General features: G+C 42.5%; 1 protein-coding gene across 2 annotated transcripts in view; it reads right to left on the bottom strand.

Moving 5' to 3' along the window:
• The window catches only part of P2RX1 (purinergic receptor P2X 1), a 574124-nt gene that overhangs the window by 92522 nt on the left and 459440 nt on the right, over positions 1-22162 (bottom strand). The gene's annotated exons all lie outside the window — the stretch shown is intronic.

Here is a 22162-nt window from a genome sequence, read left to right as displayed (position 1 = left end):
GGTCATTTTGCTAGTGCTCACATATCAAAATAAAAAAACAATTAAAATGTAAATAGACGTGTACTGCTTTTTGATCATAGCAAGGCATCAATGAATTAAAAAAAACACGCTTTTGTTTTATTGACCATCCCTGCCAACCTCTTACACACAGCTATGTAAATAAGAGTTTGTATTATTAGGTAACTTAATAGTATTCAAGTGACTACGGCACAATGGCCATGGTGCTTTAATAAGATCAAAACTATTTCATCCAACGGCCGACATAGATTAGTACACTTTAAGTATATTCATAGAACCTATTATACACTGGCCAGACTTAGCAGGTACGGACTCCGAGATACGGACAACGGTCTGAGATGCAATGCCCCGGGAGCGCACTTTCTGCATTTAGCAGGGGACTGCACAGGTGTACGACACTTCTGGCGGGAGGTGATTGGGGTCCTAACCACCAGTGCTTAATTTGTGCCGGTGCTTTCCGGTGCTTAGCACCGGCACTTAATTATCAGGGCCGGGTCTATGCATCTGCTGCAAGTGTCACACATTGTTCTTTTTTAAAATGTACTGTACTGTGACTGTACTCTGCTGACTGCGTTGAAACTGCCTAAGCGCTATGCCAAGATGCTAGCGCTCGCGCCGGAGCCTCTGACACCTGTGTGTGCTCCGGCTCTGCAGCTGCTGTGCTCCTCGCAGACTTAAGTTGCCAGCAGGCAGCTCACAAACAGTTAAAGGTCCTGCTCAGGACTGGGTGAACTGAGTGCTACAACAATGTTGCAATTGAATGTGCCCTGGGGTTTGCCGCCTGCGTTGAAATTCGCGCCTGTGAGTCACGGAGTCACTGCCCAATACCGAGACCCCGGAAGGGGCCGGGACCTGGCCTGAGCAGGTCGTTGCGTTAATGGCTGTGGCTCCGTGGGGGGCATGCATGTGACCTGGTCACCTCACGTCCTGGAACAGTTAACAGGAAGGAAGTTGTCGGTCGTCGGATCTGTGCCTTGCCCGGAGGAGGAGATCAAGAGGCACGCAGTCAGGGCACAGGTGGCAGAGCCCTTCTCAAACGACATGCTTTTCAGCTTCTCGGCACTTCAACTCCCCTCCCCCTTCATCTATTCCCTTCAGCGCCCTCAGCTGCGCACATCACACATTGATGTCTTTTAAAATGTGCTTTACTGTACTCGGTGCAGCCGCAGCGTGTTCACGCCTTCCGAGTGTGAGTCAAACTGCTTAGTATGCCCTGAGGCAGTGAGGCTGCCTGAGCCCAAGAGAAGATTCATAAATTAATATATATGTTGCCGCAGCCCGCGGCCCTTAGTTCAGTCACAGTGCAGTGTTGAGTTGACTGTTGCAACTTGCCGGTGGGCGGGCCGCGGGACAATCACACACTGATTTATTTGGGCGGGCTGGGTTTTGGTTCTTCTGAAGGGGGTAGGGCTGGGGCTGTGCGAGTGTGCGCACAGCGCAAGGTAGCATGCGCAGATTGATTTCACAGATAGCAGTACTGACTGTACTACTGGCTGATCGATCCGGTGATGCCTGCAGGGGCTGGCTGCCCGCCCAACGTCGTCATCTGTCGGATCGGGCTGAATTCAACGACGTCGTCGAGTGACTCGTAGTGACCTGCACCCCGTCTGGTTTTAGGAGATGAAGATATCCTCAAAGGTAAAAGAGCCTGGAGTTAGTCACTTTGAAAAAAGTTCTGAGACGCCACAGCTGGGAGCAATTCTGTGAAACACACTACTGTCTATGTAAGTGTTTCACTTCCCCCTCGGAACACAAAGGGTTAGCTGAGGTCTAACCCATTCCATCAATGTTAATGTCTGTTATAATTAACTATTGCACGCGAGATATGAGATTCCTGGAGGAAAGGTTTGTGACTGTGAACATATATCACAGACACGCTGGAAGCACCATCCTCGCTGAAAAGGGATTTCAGGAAATGAAGGCCTCACCGTTTTTATGACGCAGCTAAATTACCAGAACATGATAAGTAGTAGACACAGGGCCAGTAATTAAAAGACAATTATCTAATCAGCTTTGTTTTCTTTCCGCCAGCAGTCCAGGGGCGTAACACAGCCCCCCCCCCCCACTACCCCCCCACCAGCCCCCTCGCTCCAAGGGCCCCCTTACTCAGCAGAGCCGGCTGCAAGCAAGCCTCTTAAAGTTTTCATGATTTAAATCAAATGGTGCGCAACTGCGCACGGCCTCCCCTAGTCATTCCCTATAAATTAATTGGGGCTCGCACACCACGGTGACTGACGGCCTCTAAGCCTCTTCATGAATTAATGTAAGAAAACTGTACTTTCTAACACCTGTGCAGTGCTGTGGGAGTGAATAACTTTTAAAAGGCTGATCTAGGAAGTGTGGTAAGGTTTTGACGAGATCCACCTCTCACAATGGCCTCCCTGCCCTGCCAAGGGAGTGAGAGGCAGTTATTTAAACATGTGCTTTGCTTGTTTGTACGTGTTTAGGCCAATCACATTGATTTTTCATTATTTCATGGGTTCACTGGCGCAGTCTCAATGATAGACACATTAGACTAATATTTTATATATTACGCCACACTCAGGAAGGCGCTAGGACTTTAACCTTCACGTCGAAGTAAAGAATATAGTGCTAAAAATTACGATTTATAACACTGATAAAACATTGATGTTAATAAAAAGATGAATGGAACATTTTGATGCATGACATTGTTCGTTCGATCCAGTTTGAGATCCCCAAATTTCCTTGTATGTTTTATCTGTTATAATAATAGTCACATCACATAGCTCAGGGTGTTGAAGGGCAGCTACACAGCTCCGTGTATGGCTACTGGTCTGAAATCTGGGAATGTTAACTTAGCCCTCGATCCTTCAGTGTTCAATACCGTGACTATGATTAACCTGGGTGATAACAACGCCTACTATTTTGTGGTGTATGCCATATAAATGTTACATCACATGCGTTTGTATAGCACATTCCCACCATTTGTTTGGTTTCGAAGCCTTTCGTTCTGGGATTCTGGTTGATTGGAACAAAAGTGAGCTGGTGATATTGCATTTGGTTATGTTTCATTTAATTTACATAGGACTCATTTTTGGATGGCGACTGGCAGGATGGTGTGCCCTACACTATTGTTTACTGGTGCGTTAAACTATCTAGTGGCTGAATTGATCTTGTATTATATCCATGTGAAGCATTATGTGGGTGGATGGATGTACTGAAGGGACGTTGTCATTTGTGTTGCTGTTCTGGAGTATACCACATGCAGTTGATTGTAACGTTTTCGGCACCTTTTACATTTTTCTACCTAGTAGTAGCTACAACACACAGCTGTTGCAGGAGGCTCAACAAAGAATCCCTACCAGCACAGCATCTCTGGGATAGGCTCGGGAATCGGGATAGCTTGCAGTTGTTTCACTCTTTTTACCATTAAACAACACAGGCCTGGCCTACTTTCTGCCTGAAAAGTGCCCTTGAGGCCTTGCTTAACCCAAGGCACAGGTCTGCTTTTCCTATCTGGGTAAGTTAATTTTCCCCATTTCGAGGGAGGCTAGCTCACCTCGCCAGCCCATTCCTGAGATTGCCTGAAGGTGTAAAGTGCCAACCTTACCAAATGTGACGGCAGGAGTAAGGTCCCTAAAAGCAGTGCCAGTTGAAGATGTAGGTGGAGCTAATAGAGTAAGTGGGTGGAGCCAGTGGAGGGAGTGGGTGGAGCCAGAGAAAAGTAGGTGTGGCCTCCGCCAAACATTTTAGCACCTGCACTTCATATTTTACAAATTAAGCACTGCTAACCACAATGTTGGGATGTGTCATTCCAGAAACACCTTTAACTGCAATACATACTCATGACAAACGAATTCCCAAAGGGGTGCGTAAGATAGCAGCTATTGGATTAATGCTGGCCAAAAGGAGAGTAGCTATGAGATGGATGAAGGGTTAATTACCAACCTTGCTGACATGAAAACTGACTTAGCCTATTGTTCTACCCAGTCTGAATCCTATAATGAACTGATACCGGTACGTTATGCACCGAAAGACATATGGGGACCGTATAGGACTTACCTGTTGAAAACTGCCGTGACAGAAGAGAATACTGCTGAGTCACGCACCGAAGTGGGATAAAGTATTAAGGAATGTTGATTAATAATATACCTAAATAGAGGTATAATGTGTTTTTTTGCGTTGTATTTGTTTGTGACCATCACCCCAATTCCAATGACTAAAATGACTAGCTGTTACGTGCGGCTATTGTATTGATATAACAGGAATGCTGTTTATGTTCATGTTACTTAACAAAAGGTACTACAAAAGGATGCTGTCAGACCTTGTCTAATTGCACATAATATCATGCCTCAGAATGTCTTCCAAACAGTAAATGTAACTGTATTTTGTTATAATGGAAAACTTGAAAATAAAGTTTAAAAAAAACAAAAAACTTAATAGTACTCAATTTATCAAAATCAAAATGACAAACGATTGAGTCATCCCACTGGGATTTCATTTCATGGCTTACGGATTACACACAGATCTCAGTTTGTTCCATATTTGGGACACACAATATATATCATTGCAAATAGGGCAATCAATATAAGTAGTAAAACGGTCAACATCCTAACATCACACTTGGATCTCAGTATCAGGCATACTAAACCTCTGAGCTGTTTTACTAGCTCAAAAAGGTGCCAAATGTCATTGGACATATTACTACTCGTTGTACCAACCTCTGTGTTTGGCTAAACTGAAACTGATACTGAAAATGATTTAGAGAAGCTTTCAAGTCCTGCTGTTGAGTGCAGAGAATGCTGAATCTGCAAGAACTAGCAAGAGCAGGGCAACAGAATAAACTTGCACATCATTACAGCAGAGAATTATTCATGTCATTGGCAAGTTTTATTACAAATGTCAAGACGAGAGAAAGTGTTGGTAGAACATAAAAATTAAACAATGGCGAAATCAACAAGTATATAGGAACACGACGAGTGAAAGAATGTACCAAGGTTTTAACAAAATATGGATGGTTGTTATCAGACCTAATTTAATTTCAGTAGACGACAGCAAATGGTTGCACCCAAGACAAAACATTTAAGGGCCGAATCCGATCCTGGAAAAACCGCTCCGAATAGCCGTTCAGAGCGTTTTTCCCATACAAATCGTACCCTGCAACGTCCCCCGTACGTACGACGAAGTACAATTCGTACCAGGAGCCGTACTCCGTACGAGTCGTACAGAGACCGTACGACTCTAACCTCCGTACGATTCTCCCTCGGAACCCGCTGTACGCGACATCTGTACGGTTCGCGGCTGGTTTTACGACCCAGCAAGTATGATACATGTCAGGTACGCACCGTACGACCCCTTTTCTACAGGAGCTAACAACAGCAGTAAAAGGAGAGTTCGCGCTGAAACAGGTACGGAACGCCCCCCCCCCCCCGGGTACGGTGCGTACCCCCCATGATCGCAGGGGTACGCACTGTACCCCTGCGATCATGGGGTGTCTGAGCCGTACCCCATGTACGATGGGTGTTACGAGCCGTACCCCATGTACGATGGGTGTATGAGCCGTACCCCATGTACGATGGGTGTACCCATCGTACATGGGGTACAGCTCGTACACCCATCGTATATGGGGTACGGCTCGTACACCCATCGTTCATGGGGTACGGCTCGTACACCCATCGTACATGGGGTACGGCTCGTACACCCATCGTACATGGGGTACGGCTCATGGTGTGTATGTGTTTGTGTGCTTTTCTGTACGACTCGCCCTTACCTGACGTGGACCGTACGAATCGCGTACTCATACCCCGGTCCGGATCGTACTCGTCGGGTCATACGGCATTTGTACGAGTCGTACGGCATGTGTACGAGTCATACGGTTCACGGTTTCAGCCTTGCAATACGTACGGATCGCGACGATTCGGACAGATTCACAGAATACAGATCCTACTATGCGACTCGGACGGACGGGTACAATTCGTATGGACGTTTTTTTTCCGGAATCGGAATCGACCCCTTTGTGTACATAATGAAAACATGATTAGAGGGCTGCCATTCTTGTAATGTTTGGATTAGGACATTAAATGAGTCAAGACAAGAGTTTTATTTGACTAACTTTGATAGGAATGGGACCTTGGAGGCCACTTGCTCTTTTCTGAAGAAACAAACTCAGGCTATTCAAGTGAAAGAAAACTAAAAGATACTGCGATTGTACTTTAGGAAAGTCCAACCCAGAAAATCGTATTAGCATATGCAAAAATCGTCACTGTTGTGCCTGGATGCTAGAAAATCCGAGGAATATATAAACTGCTCTTCAGGCCACCACTACCTAGTCTTCTGTGTCTCTAATTACAAATGTTATGAAAATCCAACAATACAGAAACACAGCCAAACACTTCACAAATTCACAGAATCAGAGCCAGGGATACTAATTGTAACATTTCACGGTACTGCACTAATTTTCACAGAAGAAAGATACAAACAGAACCCATATCAGTGTGGACAGAGTTAGCAGCTTAATTACGTTTGGCAGGCCATTTTCACCACAGGCAGAAAAACTTGTGTTTACCATTTACAATGTTTTGGTAATTCCTTATGGTTTTTGCTGGTAAGCTCAAGTAGAGTCCTGGCTTACTGCGTCCAGATCTTGAGAAGGATAGCTACACTGTGCGGATAAGTTCTGCTCGCTACCAAGGCAAATTTAAGATAAGAAAATCAAAAGGAGATTTGGTAAAATATGAATACATGCATTTTTAATGAAGGAGGGTGCTTCACTACAGAGTTTAGGCTGCATATCCCAGCAAGAGCTGCTTCAGAGCTCATTACCAACTTTGAACAATTTATCCCGTGTGATGCCTAAAAAGAGGCCACTGCAGACTACAAACAAGGAACCATCTGCAACATAGGAACGGAAAAATAGAGTCTAATCGAAACTGAAAGTAAAGGAAGGCCTGCAAAATTCAGATTTTCCACAGCTAGGTGGGTAGAAAATCATGATTTTATTAAAGACACTAAGGTTGATATTATGCATGTCGCCTTTAATTGCAAACTCACAGCAGCAACTACATCATAAAGTTAGAACTTGGAATAAGAGAGAACCAAAGTTCTAAATACTATTTAATCCCCTGTGAGGCAGCCATCTGTAAAGTTATAATCCTTCGTTAAACAGCCGAAGTAAAGCAGTGAAGAAACGAAGGGTTCAAATAAAGAATGTAGTTCATAGGGCCGTTGTCCTGGAAAAGGCTTGTTATTGTGACTTAAAATGGCCGCCGGGACGTGATCACGTTACTAAGCGTGATGATGCGGCACCACTTCTCCGTCTTCTCCGCTCTCAAGCTCGTTGCTATGACGTAGCCCTGTACGTCATTGCATCACGTGCATCAATAGAGGCTAATGAAATCTTTTCAAAGTCAAGAAAAGATAAATAAATTCACCTTGAGCTCATCCAGTTACCGTTTTCTTCAGGTTACTTCAGGGATGATGCCACGAAGGTTTGAAAGGTGAGGTATCCTTATCTCTTTGTAAGAGGTCGTGCTCCAGTGTTTATGCTGTTATACCATCCTCGTCGCCAAATTTAAAGTTGTAATCCTTTGTTAAACAGCCGAAGTAAAGCAGTGAAGAAACGAAGGGTTCAAATAGAGAATGTAGTTTACTCTTCTTGAGATAACAGCATAAACACTGGAGCACGACTGTATGCTGCGCCGTCCAACTGCTGAATGCCAGATACATCAGTTGGATGGTACAGAGAAGCATGTACCACGAGTGATGCACCTTTGAAGGAAAACATTCCTCAAAGGTGCGCGCCATGGAATACAGGCAATGCTTCTACAATGGAAACTAAAGAAACACACCTGGTGAACAATGTGAACTTATAGAATAAGGTATAACATGTACTTAACATCATCTCTCTTTTTTACAGACAAATAAAACGAAAGAAAACAAATATAACACAAAAGTAAATTAGGACAAATAGTAATCCTTAAATCGTGAAGGAATAGAACAATTCCTGTGTACTCTGGTTGAAGTTGTGAGAGAGGAAGTTGAGGGGCTGGTGACCGCAAAGGAATCAACATTATGATCAAAACAACTTAAATATGAATCATTTGGAGTGTGTGTGTCTTGTGACACAGGTTGAAAAACATCAACAGAAGAGGATCCCAAGGGAAAATAAGAACAAGAAGAACTGTCATCAATGTGTTTAGTTTTAAACACCTTGTTGGCCTGTTCAGAAGTAAGGTTGACAATTACTCGCTTGATCCACCACCCCTTTTTATCAAGAAAGAGAGAACCCTTGGAAATTTGGAGAACTTGAGTGGGAAGAGAAAATTTAGACATACCTTTTTTGACTCTGTCATGAGTTTTATTCATGACCCAATCACCAACCCTAAAGGTTTGTAAGGAAGGAATGACTTTAGAATCAAAGTTCCTTTTTTGAACCTTATGTTGATTTGACACATTTTTTTTAACTATGTCTTTATCATTACAAGCTAGACATGACTTACTGTTGGTAGATAAGTCCTTAATCCAAGATGGGCATATGTTCCCATTAGGATTCCTTTTTTTAACAATCTGAAAGGAGAGATACCTGCTGTGGAATGAAGGGTAACCAAATATGACCATACTTTTTTTCAAAGAAAATTCTCAACATCTAGGTTACAAGAAATAGCAGTTTATATACCTTCTTTGAGGAACCTAATCATCCTTTCAACTAAACCATTAGATGAAGGTGAATAAAGTGCCACTCTGAGATGTTTAACATCATGTAACTTCGGAAATTCTTGTACAATTGAAGAGCAAAAATGAGATGCATTGTCGCTTACAATCTCCTTAGGAGAACTCTCAGAAAGAAAAACTTTTTCTAAAAAACTAACAACTGAGGATGAATTTGGACTTTCACAGAATCCAAACTCAACCCATTTTGAGTAGTAATCAATGAGTGATATGATATAGCGTTTATCATGAGGTAAAATTTCAAACGGTCCGGCAAAATCAATGGCCAGTTGGTCCGAAGCTTCTTCTGGAAAAGGAACACTATGTAAGGGTAGATGAGAAGTCTTCCAGTGTTTATCTGACACTAAACAAGTGTCACAAGAATTTATCAACTGTGTAACATCTTTTTCAAGGGCTGGCAACCAAAAGTGTTCTTTCAATTTTCTCAACGTGCCTCCAACTCGCAAGTGACCTTGATGAGCTGCTTGAACCAGTTGTTTCCATAAATTCAAAGGGGGAACACACTGGTCACCTCTGAAAATTACATCATTTATGATTGAAAGTTCCTCAGAAATTTGTGCATACAATTTCAGGGATGCAGGAAGAGAACGCACCTTTGGCCAACCTGAAATAATTATGTTTTTAACAGCCATCAAAACTGCATCATCAGAATAACTTTTGATCCAATCAGATTCTGAAATGGAAAAAGGTGAAAGAGCCAACTCCTCTATAGAAGCTACAACACATTCTATATCATTAACATTTTTATCATTATCATTTTCTAGGGGCAACCTTGAAAGAGCATGAGCCCTTAAGTTACTACCTCCTGAAATGTGTTGTATGGTGAAGGTGTATTCGTGAAGTCTAGAGAGGATTCTTACCAATCTAACAGACGCCTTCCCTGTACCATTCCCATTGAGAAGGTGTAGCAGGGGTTTATGATCACTTAAAAGTGTAAAGTGAGAGCCCCAAATGTAAGTTTTAATTTTTTCTACAGCCCAAGAACAGGCAAGAGCTTCCCTCTCAATGGTGCTATAATTGGATTCCGCACCACTGAGAGATCTTGATGCAAAGCCAATGGTGTACTCTTTAGCACCATTCCATTGGCAAAGCACATCTCCCAAACCCTTCTGGCTGGCGTCAACAGAAATGTTACATTTCAATCCTGGAGGGAAAGAATATAAAGCTGGTGCTTCCACAATAACCTTTTTTACCAGATTGAAAGCTAAATCAGAATTTTGAGACCATAAAAACTTCACATCCTTTTTAAGAAGAACTCAAAGAGGTTGCACAAGTTGAGAATAATTTTGAATAAGTCTAGAATAGTATTCCGTCAGACCTAAAAAAGATGTCAAGGAATCTTTATCTTAAGGAATGGGAACATTTGAAATAGCTTGAGTAAGTGAATGCTAGGGTTTAATTCCTTCAGCAGAAATTGAATGCCCAAGATAATCTAATTCCTTTATACAAAATTTACATTTCTTTTCACTTAAAGTTATTCCAACATCCCTAAAATGTGATAAGACTTTCCTTAGAGTTTAGAAATGCTCATTTTGGGTTTTAGAATGTATTAATACATCGTCCTGGTATGCCTGGACGCATTCAATATCATGTAAACTGGTGTCCATAAATGTCTGGAAGACACTCTCCGCAGATTCCAACCTGAAGGGGAGCCTTAAATATTTGAATGCTCCAAAAGGAGTAATTAATGTGGTAAATTCTGACGAACACTTAGTAAGTGGGATATGATGATAGGCACTTCTGAGGTCAAGAAGTGTACAAAATCTTGACTCAGAGATGCCAGTAAGCAGGTCCTTGATTTTCGGTAAAGGGTGACAGTCAATTAATATATTCGAAGATCCGCACATGGGCGAATACTGGAGTCTTTCTTTTTAACAACTACAATCGGACTGACCCAAAGTGAGGAATCCGTTGACTCAATAATGACTTCGGACACCATTTTTTCCAAAATCTTTTTTAAATCGTCTCTAACATTAAGAGGAATATTTCTTAGCTTATGAATGACTGGAATAGCATTGGGTTTGAGCCTAATAAGGTGTTCAAAATTTCTGATTATCCCCACAGAGTCATTAAAGACTTTTGGAAATTCAGAAATGATATCATGAATCACCGTTTTCTCAATGTTATGTACAGTAGAGATGGAAACATCATTTATTTGGACAGGAGAATCCGAACCCGGAACTAATTTGAGTCCCATCTTAGCAAGGTCCTGCCAACCAACTATACATTTCCCAACAATGGCTACATAAACTTTTGTAAATACACATCTACCCAAGCATGTAATTTTAGTTAAAAAATAGCCTAACATGTCCATTTCCTTACTACCATATGCTTTGGGAATGATGTCTAAGGGTTGTAAATGTACATATGAGGACCAGTGAGTATTGAAGAAAACATCAGATATGATAGTCAAAGGTGCCCCAGAATCTGCCATCATGTCTAAGAGAAGATGATCAACAAGGATTTCACAAGTAGGATCTTTTACACGACTAACATTAGGCGATGTTTCAACCAAGTCAATAGAAAGTATTTTTTTCTTTTGTAAAGCATTTGAAGAAGTATCAACAGTATTAACATCAACAGTATTAATATTAATATTTTCTAAAGAGGATTCAATGCATGAAACATCAATTTCATCATTTTCTAAAGAGGATATTGTGCTGACTTGAATCGCTCTTTTATTTCTACAAACAGTGTGGAAGTGTCCAATTTTATGTGCACCCTTTGCCCAGTGCAAGACAAACTGGGCTATTTCCAAGGTGCGTTTTAGACCCACATCTGTAGCAAAATATATTAGCCTTTTTTTTAAAAGGTTTAGTGACTTTGTTCCTGGAATAAACATTTATCTAATGCTGTAAAGATGAAGTGTTCTCTTCAGAAATGAATCTTGATGAAATAATAGACCTTTCTATACTCTTTGCCATGTCTATTACTTCTGACAGTGACGGATCACGGCAACTTAAAATTCTTTTCTGAATTTTCTCATGATAGCACTTATAGACGAACTGATCCCTGAGCACAGTATCTAAATATGATCCAAAGTTGCAGTCTGGAGCAAGGTTTCTAAGTGCAGATATAAATTCTTCCACAGATTCATGTTGTTCCTGTTTCCTCTTCATACAATTGAAACGTTCTAACATGACACTCGGTTGTTCTAAAAACTTTCTATTGAGTCTCAAAACCGCACCAGTGAATTCCTTCCATCCATCTTGTCATGGGAACAGCTTGTTATTGTGAATTAAAATGGCCGCCGGGACATGATCACGTTAGTAAGGGTGATCACGCAGCACCACTTCTCCATATTCTCTGATCTCAAGCTTGTTGCTATGACGTAGCCCTGTACGTCAGTGCATCACGTGCATCAATAGAGGCCAATGAAATCTTCTCAAACTCAAGAAAAGATGAAAAAATTCACCTTGAGCTCATCCGGTTACCGTTTTCTTCCGGTTACTTCAGGGAGGATGCCACAAAGGTTTGAAAGGTGAGGTATCCTTATCTCTTTGTAAGAGATCGTGCTCCAGTGTTTATGTTGTTATCCCATCCTCGTTGCCAAATGTAAAGTTGTAATCCTTCGTTAAACAGCCGAAGTAAAGCAGTGAAGAAACAAAGGGTTCAAATAAAGAATGTAGTTTATTCTTCTTGAGATAACAGCATAAACACTGGAGCACGACTGTATGCTGAGCCGTCCAACTGCTGAATGCCATATTCATCAGTTGGATGGTACAGAGAAGCATGTACCACGAGTGATGCACCTTTGAAGGAAAACATTCCTCAAAGGTGTGTGCCACGGAATACAGGCAATGCTTCCACAATGGAAACTAAAGAAACACACCAGGTGAACAATGTGAACTTATAGAATAAGGTACAACATGTACTTCACATCATCTTCCTTCTTTGTTGATGTGAACAGTCCAAACAGCAAAAAACACGAACTTAAGTAACTAACAAACAAATCCATGTTCGAAATCCACAAAGAGCAAAACTCCCTCAGGTCACTTCTTAATCTCACCTTCTGAAAGAAACGATATAAACAAATTAAGGGCGGGTAAAAAACAGGGAGGAATAATATCAGCCTCCATGTCTTTAATAAAATCATGATTTTCTACCCACCTAGCTGTGGAAAATCTGAATTTTTTGGCAAGGCACAGAGGCCAATATTATGCATGTTTAAAGCCTTGCCATATTATTCCTTACTGGAGATTCCACAGGTTTAAAATAGAACTTTTTAAAAACTGAATCAGAAGACCAATCAGCAGCAGCCAAAACCCAATTTAGCGCTCCACCGAGCAGAAGTCCCGCAGAGGCCATAGCAGCCCTGGAGGAATGTGCCCCATATTTCCCCAAATCAATTCCTGCCAGACCCATGACTTCCCTAACCCACCTAGACAAGGAAGGGGAAGAAACAGCCCTATGAGGATGCTTATATGAAATTAACAGTTGGGAGTCTAAACTGCTCCTAACACTCTCCGTCTTTCTCTCATACTCACAAATGCATCTCATCACACATAACTTCCTGCATTCATCAAGATTAGGATAGAAAATAGTCTTAGACATTGTTTTTGTTCTTTTAGTGATACAAAAGCACACCCCTTCTGGAACAAAACTCAGATCAGAAATATCCAGAGCCCTACCGTCAGAGACCCTCCTAAATGATACCAGACACAATAACATAACCAATTTCAAAGAAATACGCTTCAAATCCAAAAATTCATTCTCAGGCCAACCTAAAAGTTCCTTGAGGACGATATCTACATCCCACAGAGAAGAATACCTTGGACCCGGAGGGACTTTGATTCTGATGCTTCTTAAAAGTCTCTTAACAACATCATGTTGGCCAACCGGTAAACTCTCTATCAACTCATGTCCCGCGGAAATTTCTGATCTACCAATATTCACAGTACTATAAGACCTCCCCTCCATGAAAATTTCCGTTAGAAAATTTAAGACCTCTACCAGAGGTGCCGATACAGGATCCGAACGCCTCGAAGAACACCAACGAAACCATCTCCCCCAGGCGAGTCTATATGCCTTTGGAGTCCCTGGGGACCCTGACTCCTTGATGAGTTTCGAAGCCTCCAAAGATATTTCTGACACCTGCCAGATTCTCCCAAAATCCTCCATGTCATCAGCCTTAAATGTCCCTGAAGAACTAATTTGTGACTTTTCCCTGAGGCATCCGCCAACACTTCTGGAAAGTCCGGTAGAAGTAGAGGGTCGTTCACCAACATCTCCATTACATCTGGAAACCAAACCTGAGAACTCCAAAAAGGAGTTATCAGAACTATTCCTGATGCTTCTCTTCTCACCTTCAGAAGCACTCTCAGAATTAAAGCAAAAGACGGGAAAGCATAGGCTTTAAATCCCCCTCAGTGCTGTAAGAATGCATCCACTGCTTCCGCTTGAGGATCCAGCCTCCAACTGAAGAACTGCGGAACCTGCGTACTCACTCTGTTCACAAACAGTTCCACCTCCAATGGACCCCAAACAGAATTTAATGCCCTGAACACCTTCGCTGAAATCTCTCAATTGTCTTGAGTTCCAATCTGCCACCGAGTTGTTCACACCGGGAAGATACTGTGCATGAATCATTATATTCCTTCCTAGACAAAAGTGACAAAATTCCTTTGCCAGATCTGCAAGGGCTTTTGAGCGTGGACCTCCCAGCTTGTTTACATACCTTACAGCCGATATGTTGTCCATTCTCAAAAGGACACAACACTTCACCTTGTCCTTCACAAAATTCTTCACTGCAACAACCCGGCTAGTAACTCTAGGCAATTGATGTGCATCCTCCTTTCCTGACTTCCTGACTTGTCCGTTTCCCTCCTGTCGATATTGGACCACACCTTGCTCCCCAGCCCTGAAGGCTGGCATCTGACTCTATTACCAAGTCTGCAGTCTGTCCGAAAATGGCCCTTCCATTCCAAGCCTCCATGTTCTCCTGCCACCACAACAACTCTTCCCTTATCTCCAGATCTGTCTGAACTTTGTCTGAATACCTCAGGCCTCTGTTTAAATAAGCGGTCTTTAATCTCTGCACAGCACGATAATGCAGGGGAGCTGGGAAAACAGCTTGAATTGATGCAGACAGCAGGCCTAAAATCCTCGTAACCTGTCTCAGGGTTAACCATTCACTCTCTAACGCCCTCCATACCTCTCTCCTGATCTTTTTTACCTTCTCCATCAGCAACCTCAATACATAATCCGATGTCCAAATCTGAAAGCCCAAAAACACAGTCTCCTGACTTGGAACCAAACATGACTTTTTCCTGTTCACCACAAACCCCAGATCTTCTATCATACAAACAGCTAGGGTAGTATGATCCAAGCCTAATTCCATGCTTTCAAATATAATGAGGATGTCGTCCAGATAGATTACGAGTCTCACACCCCTTGAACGTAACCAAGCTACAATAGGCCTCATCACCTTTGTAAAGCAACACAGAGCCGAGGTCAGCCCAAAAGCGAGACTTTTGAATCTCCACATGGAACCCTTCCATTGGAACTTCAAAAGATCCCTCGTATCCTGACACATAGGAATATTCAGATAAGCGTCTTTTAGACCTAAACAAGTTAATCAATCCCCTTTCCTTAGGAGATCCCTTAACATATGTCTTCCTTCCATTTTGAAGTAGTTGTACTCCACCCACTCATTTAACTCCTTGAGATTTATTACATGTCTCATACCCTTTTCTTTTCTCTCCACTTGAAAAATATTGCTTACAAATCCTGCATAGGAATCCTCCGCCCTTTCTACTGCACCCTTGTCTATTAACTCGAGGACCTCCTTTTTTACCAACTCTTCTTCGTCCCTCGAGAACCTCTGCGGATTCAGTCTCCTCCACTGAACTGGAGTACTCACAAAATGTATTCTGTAACCACTTACCGTCTGTAAAACCCACGGAAACGAAAGTTATCCGTTCCCACCTGTCTAAGAACTGGGCGAGTCTGCCGCCCAATCTTACTGGAGTAGAAGAAAGGTCTTTCAGAAAACATACCTTGTCTAGGTCTCCTGTCTCCTACGAAGCGCCCTTTTCCTCGTGGTCATTGAGGGTAGAAACTGGGAGTGTATCCCCCTGAGGACTGGAAACCACCGGGCCTATATCCACGCGAGAAAGAGCTTCGCGTAATACCAAAGCCTCGGACGGGGAATCGGCCACGCATCCACCTGGCCGTTCCAAAAACATTTTTGATGTCTTTTTGTACTTTCTGAATCAAATTGAAAGCACCAGCATAAAATGCTATTTATTTTACAAATTCTTCCCCAAACAGAAACCCACTAGCTTCCGTTCCTGACTCTTAGCCGACAGTTCTGCCAGCTTCGGATCGATTTTCATCAAGAGGCTCTTCCTCCTTTCATTGTAGATTGATGTGTTTGCATTCCCTAGCAAACATACAGCCCTTTGCACCGACTGCCTTAATTCGACCACATCAACAGACCCTTCCTAGAGGTACGCTACCTCATACAAATCAAAGATTTTGGTCGGTGGCCCAAACACATCTAAAAGACGATCCTGACAACCTTTCTAACCTTTGTCGAGACCCCTCCTCGGGTCTCTCCCTATTATATTCAGAAAACTTAGCATCTTCGCATCTAGCTCAGGAGTGCATGCCACCTTATTGCCCCAAGAAGGTCTAGGACATTCAGATCGCAACCTGGTACGAACCTCCTTAGGAATTTCCCTCCTGATCCAGAATTCAACATATTCCGCAACATGTTTAAGCGGAACTCACTACTGGGATGATGGATGCTGTATAGAACTGGGATCAAACATCAAGTCACCCATTGGATCCTTGACTTGCTCCTCCCTGTCTCTATTACTTCTCTCCTTCTTTACTCTTTTTGGCTCTACCCCCTCACCATCCGATGAGTCAAACTCTGAGGAGCAAGAAATTACAATGTCCCCACTAGTGGAGGACTCATCACAGGCAATCGCTCTGTGACTCCCTTTTTTGGCCTTAATAGCCTTTCCAAACGCCTCCCTAGAGGTCATCCTTTCCTTGCCTTTCTGATAAAAGGCCTCTTTCTCTTTGTCCCCCAAATCTTTGGACAAATGGTTCCTTTCTTGAGTACATAAACAAAGTAGAATCCTCATCATCGCTTCATCATCGGGGTCTTCGCACCCCTATACGGGATGCGGCGTGCTGCGACTTACGACTACGTAGGAGCACTTGAAGTGAACTATGTGTTGGTGAGTGTGTTTTTTTTTTATTGTGTGAGTAGTAAAGTGGTGAGAGGTGAAAGTTAAAAAATACCCGGCTCGTAGGGTAAAAGTTCAATTTATTAAGCCCTCGGCTGGTATTGTTAAAAGGGTGCAGGGTGAGGTTGTTACTGTATTTTAATGTACATCAACCTCAGAAAGTGCGTCGACATGACATGTTTCGGAGTGTGGAAACTCCTTCATCAGGACGAGGGAGTGCACAAACCTCCTCACCTTACTCACATGCGTTGTAGATGTTAAAGTGTTAATTACAAAAATCTACAAAAAATTTGGTGTAATGTTCCTAATTATGTTTTTATGATCCAGTGGTCTGTTGCGCCCAATTGGCGATAATAGAACAAGACCTGTGAAGATAAAGTGCATAATAAATCAAGACATCACATTAGGATAAAGATTATCAACAGAAAATGTCTGTTCAGAAAAAAGGGCAATCTGTAACCTAGTGTGGTCAGGAACCCTGTAAGAAAAAAGACAAGGACACACATGTAGACTAATACACACACATTTACAAATGGTAAGTCATAAGCTTCTCCTAAGTTGATGTGTTATAGGAGAGAGATTGGTTTGTTCAGTGCTTACTTATTTATTAAGGCAGGATGGCCTCATGAGCCCTGCGTGGTATTGGGGGTAGTCTTCCGGCTCAATGCGGCTACCTAGAGGACATAGGAAACTAGAGTAAGGATTCGTAGTTGTTCCTCGTGGAGAAAATAGGGTAGGTTCCCTGCATCACAAACTCACGGTTACAGCATGCTTCGATGGACTGTCATCCCCTCAACGCGGCTCCGACGATATGCCGTGTGTTCGGAGGTTCGTACCTTATATAGTAACCAAAGTGCCCTTAATTGTAGCCTGATTAGAATCGGATATTGCCCATAGAAGGAGAGAAACCCCAATTGATTCTTTGGTTGTGCGAGGAAGAGATGGGCGTTGTTGCTAGTGAAACGCGCATGTGCGCGGGAGTAGCGGCAACCCTGCCTCTCCGTGCAGAGAGGGCGTGTCGTCGAACAGCACGCATACGCCGAGAGGTAGCGTGTGGCTCTGTTTTAGTCAGGCTCGCTCGCGCTGTGGGCATTCCTGGAATTAATAGAGTAGCGTTGTTAGATTTAAACGCGCTCGCTGCATATCGCGCTGAAAAAAATTCTTTCAATTGTTAGTGCTGGGGCCCTGCTCGTTTGCTCAACGAAGCTGATGTTCTGGTATGGGCCATGGTTTTATCATGCACTCAACTTAGCAACACCTGTTAGTATGGGTTAGTGAACCTATTTAGCATGAGCAGGTTCACTAGATTATAAATGGCACATGGAAAATAAAGTTTACAGGTCAATCAGATATGCTGGCATAGAATGACAACCCCTATATATATCCATCCTTTGCATACATGCTCCTTGATCAAGCCCCAACTATAGTTGATAACTAGGGGGGTATGAACTGGAATTTTTGTGGAACTTATGGATCCATAAGTCAACGTAGTTGGCCCCATGGGATAGAGTCATTGAGTCCGTTGGTGTCGGTACCCAAACGGAAGACCCACCTCTGTCCCTTCTCAAATAGTCCCACATCAGTTGGGAGCTGTTCAATTACAGTCCAGTGCAGTTCATTGACACAATGTTGTGCCTCCAAAAAATGCGCTGCCATTTTTGTGGTTGATTTTTTACATCTCACATTACTTTTATGTCGTTTATTCTGGTTTTAACTGCCCTGCTGGTCATACCCACATATTCCAAGTTACAAGGGCAGGTGATTAGATAAACGACATTCTTGCTATTGCAATTAGTGAACGCTCGTTGCTCCCATCTTGTGCCATTTTTGAAGGTTAAAGTGTTGCTTTTTTTAGTCAAGTGGCAACTATTGCAATTCCCGCATGGGTGATGTCCTTGCACTCCACGTAGCTGCGGTCTGGTAACTGTTTTCTGTGGTCTTGTGTGCACAAGAATGTCTTTGAGGTTCCTTCCTCTTCTGTGGGCAAAGAGAGGTTTTTCCAAGTTCAACGTACCACTAGTGAGTATGCGCCAGTGTTTGTTCACCAATTTTGTTACCTGGTTGGAAAGAGTACTGTATGTGGTGACACATACTGGTCTGTTCAGAGTGTCGTCTTTTGGAACTTTGTCTTCCAGGAGTGACTCTCGGTTGTTATTACGAGCCCTTTTCATAGCCTTCTGTATTACCTTCTCGGGGTATTGTTTCTGTTTCAGTTTCACGCTTAGATCCTGGGCTTGGGACTTGTACCTTGCTACGTCGGTACAGTTGCGGCGTAGGCGGAGGAACTGTCCGTATGGTAGGTTCTCTCTCAAATGACGTGGGTGGAAACTGTCAAAGCGTAGTAGAAAGTTCCTCGCCGTCGGTTTGAAATGAGTTTCAGTTTTGACCAAGAGTGCAAAAGACTCTTATCAGATAAGAGGAACTATCGGGTCTTGCCAAATGACCCCACTGAATTTCTACGCACACAGATAGGGGCAATGACTGAGGACTGAGCTACCTTAACACGCAGTTAAGGTAGCTGTTTTCAAAGATCCAACAGGTTTGCACGTCCGTGATCTGCACACACATCTAGGCTGCGCACTCGTGATGCAAACACGCAACCTGGAGAGTCATTTACTGGAAGATTTTTATTATTTCCCAATTCATCTGTGACAGCAGATTGTTTCTTCTTTATTTTAAATGGTCATTACGAATTTCTGTAATTGATTCTCTGTTCAGCATGTGATTACATTTCTATTGGTCATGGCTAATATGCAGAATGCCAATGCTCCTCCTCGATTTCTTCAGACACCTGGTGATCCCCCTGTCTCATGAAGAAATTGGTACAGGGCTTTCACCCAGTACATGGGAGTGATTGGAGGTAATAGGTATCGCCCACAACACAAGTGGTTTTTCTGAGAACATAATCTGGGGTTTGAGGGGCAATCCATTTATGAACATCTCCCGCCATATCCAGTCCAGCAGGATGGAGAAGAGGTAGATGAATATGAATTGGCTGTTAAAAAATAAGAAAAACAGGTTGACGTTCAACCAAGTTTGATTGTTAACAGACACAAGTTCTTTACTAGAGAGCAGTTACAAGATGAGTCGATTGACACGTATGTGGCGGTTTTACCTATGCTGGCTGCGGAGTGTGAGTTTGAGAATTTTGCAGATCAGCTTATTCTTGACCAGATAGTAGTACGTTGTTGGGACAAAAAAGTCCAAGAAAGACTTCTCACTATGAGAAATCCCACTCTGTTAGTAACAATCGATGTGGTCAAAGGTATCGAAGTTTCACGGAAGGCTTGTAAGGAGCTTACTCGTGGAGAAAATAGTGGTGTGTCTTTAGTGAATGAGAAGATTGATCTTTCCTGTTAATTAACCTTGCGGGTCTCGCAATGTTCTTCCCTTTTCCAATAATACACAAGAAGTGATTAGTCCTACTATTTTATTTTCTATTTCTTTTCCTTCATATTTTTGTGCTGTTCATTTTCTGTGCTTTTCTTCATACGTTTTACAAGTTTCATTGCTAGATGTTTCTTAATTTGTTTCTGGTGTAGAAAGGGAGATATTGTTGTGATCTAATTTCCCCTGCATTCCAGTATCGCATCTCTGGAATGAAGAATTTTTCTATGGGTATTGGTTGTACAGAATTCCAGGTGTGGCAGTTGCCTGTGGACTGCTGAGGCTGTGGCTAATAAATACTGGACAAGAAGTACTCATGCCTTCTGCTTCTTATTTCATCATTACAGAGAGACATGAAAAGCAACCATGTATCGGCGCGAGGAAGGCAAGGAAGCACGAGTCATTGCGAAGGAAAAATGCACAACTGGCACGCGAATGTGCTTCAGTGGGAGTCCAGCAAAAGTATTGTTGTATGTTATAGAGGAGCGTGAAGGTTGCATCAACACCTATTAATATTTGTCACAGGGGAAAGCGTGAGATTGAATGCGTGTGTTACCAGGCACATAAATCAAGTGCCTTCGCAGGTGAAGGCTGCGACGGCGCCCATTACTATTTGACATGAGAGAAAGCGCTAGACTATATGCGTGTTACTGGGCGAAAAATTAGAGTTCCTTCGCTACTCATATGAAAAAAAGGTGTAAATTAGGACCTACCTTATTTTACAGCTAACCACCACCTTGGCTCACATCGCCTCACATGGATTTATTTGTAGGTGTGTCCTTTCTCTGTTGTTTCTTTTGGCAGTAACATAGAAGAAGGACACTGAAGTGATTTCCTTGAACACTAGAGAGTGAATGTATTAATATGTACAACTCGGTTCCTCATGACTTCTAACCACCAAATGGAGAATTTACCCAGCTAAATAATTTTGATTTAGATTGTTGTGTTGTTGTGGTAGATTATTATTTTTCAGTTAATATTTTACCTTGTTATTTTAATTAATTATTTTAGCTGTTTATTTCATATTCTCTTTCCAGGTAAAATTTGTTAAGGATGGGTGATCAAGCTATGGCATCACCTCCAACTTTTCTTGCTACTCCTGGTAATCTACCAGTTCCATGGAAAGAATGGAAACAATTGTTTATCACATATATTTTAGCTATAGTTGGAGACAGATATGGTCCTGTGCGGCGTCAAGCTATATTGCGCCATCATTTAGGGGTTGAAGGGAGAAGTGTATGTTACTAAACACCAGGTCACCACGTACTAAGCACCATTTGGAGTTCTCAGACATGGTCCAAGCCCTTCAAGTAGATATTCCTTTTGAAACTGAAACATGGGCAGACTGTGGCTCGGGCCTAGAAATTGTCGCAGCCACTCCATTAGGAAACACCATTTATTGGTTAGACAGGCAAAAAAAGGGGGAGGGCCTAGCTGTCTACTTTCATTCTCATCTTAAAACTAGCTTTGTGCCATTAGTTACCTCTGGTTTTGAGGCCACAGCATTCACAATTCAATTGCTAGATTTGCAACAGTTTAAGGGAATGCAGTATTTCAAATTCCATTTGGAAAATGAAACTAACCCAGACTCCTCAAAACTGATTGATGCAATGACTGCTCTAGGGCTGTCTCTATTTTCTAAAGGTCCAATGCATAAGGCTGGACATATGCTTGATGGGAATTTTTAAAACCACTCAAACATTAATCTACTTCCATCGCTTCCTCTCACCCGGTCAGATCATTGGTAGTTAACTGGCAGATAATGATGGAGAATGTCACCACACATAGAGATACAGTCCAACAAACACCCAGTAGAACCTTGCAAAATATACAGCCGGTGGAACTGAAAGATATCCTTACTTCGGTAC

Source organism: Lissotriton vulgaris, chromosome 2_1 (assembly GCF_964263255.1).
Source record: "Lissotriton vulgaris chromosome 2_1, aLisVul1.2, whole genome shotgun sequence".
Classification (NCBI taxonomy): Eukaryota; Metazoa; Chordata; class Amphibia; order Caudata; family Salamandridae; genus Lissotriton; species Lissotriton vulgaris.
The sequence above is the reverse complement of the archived record's forward strand: the minus strand, read 5'-3'. Positions and strand labels throughout refer to the sequence as shown.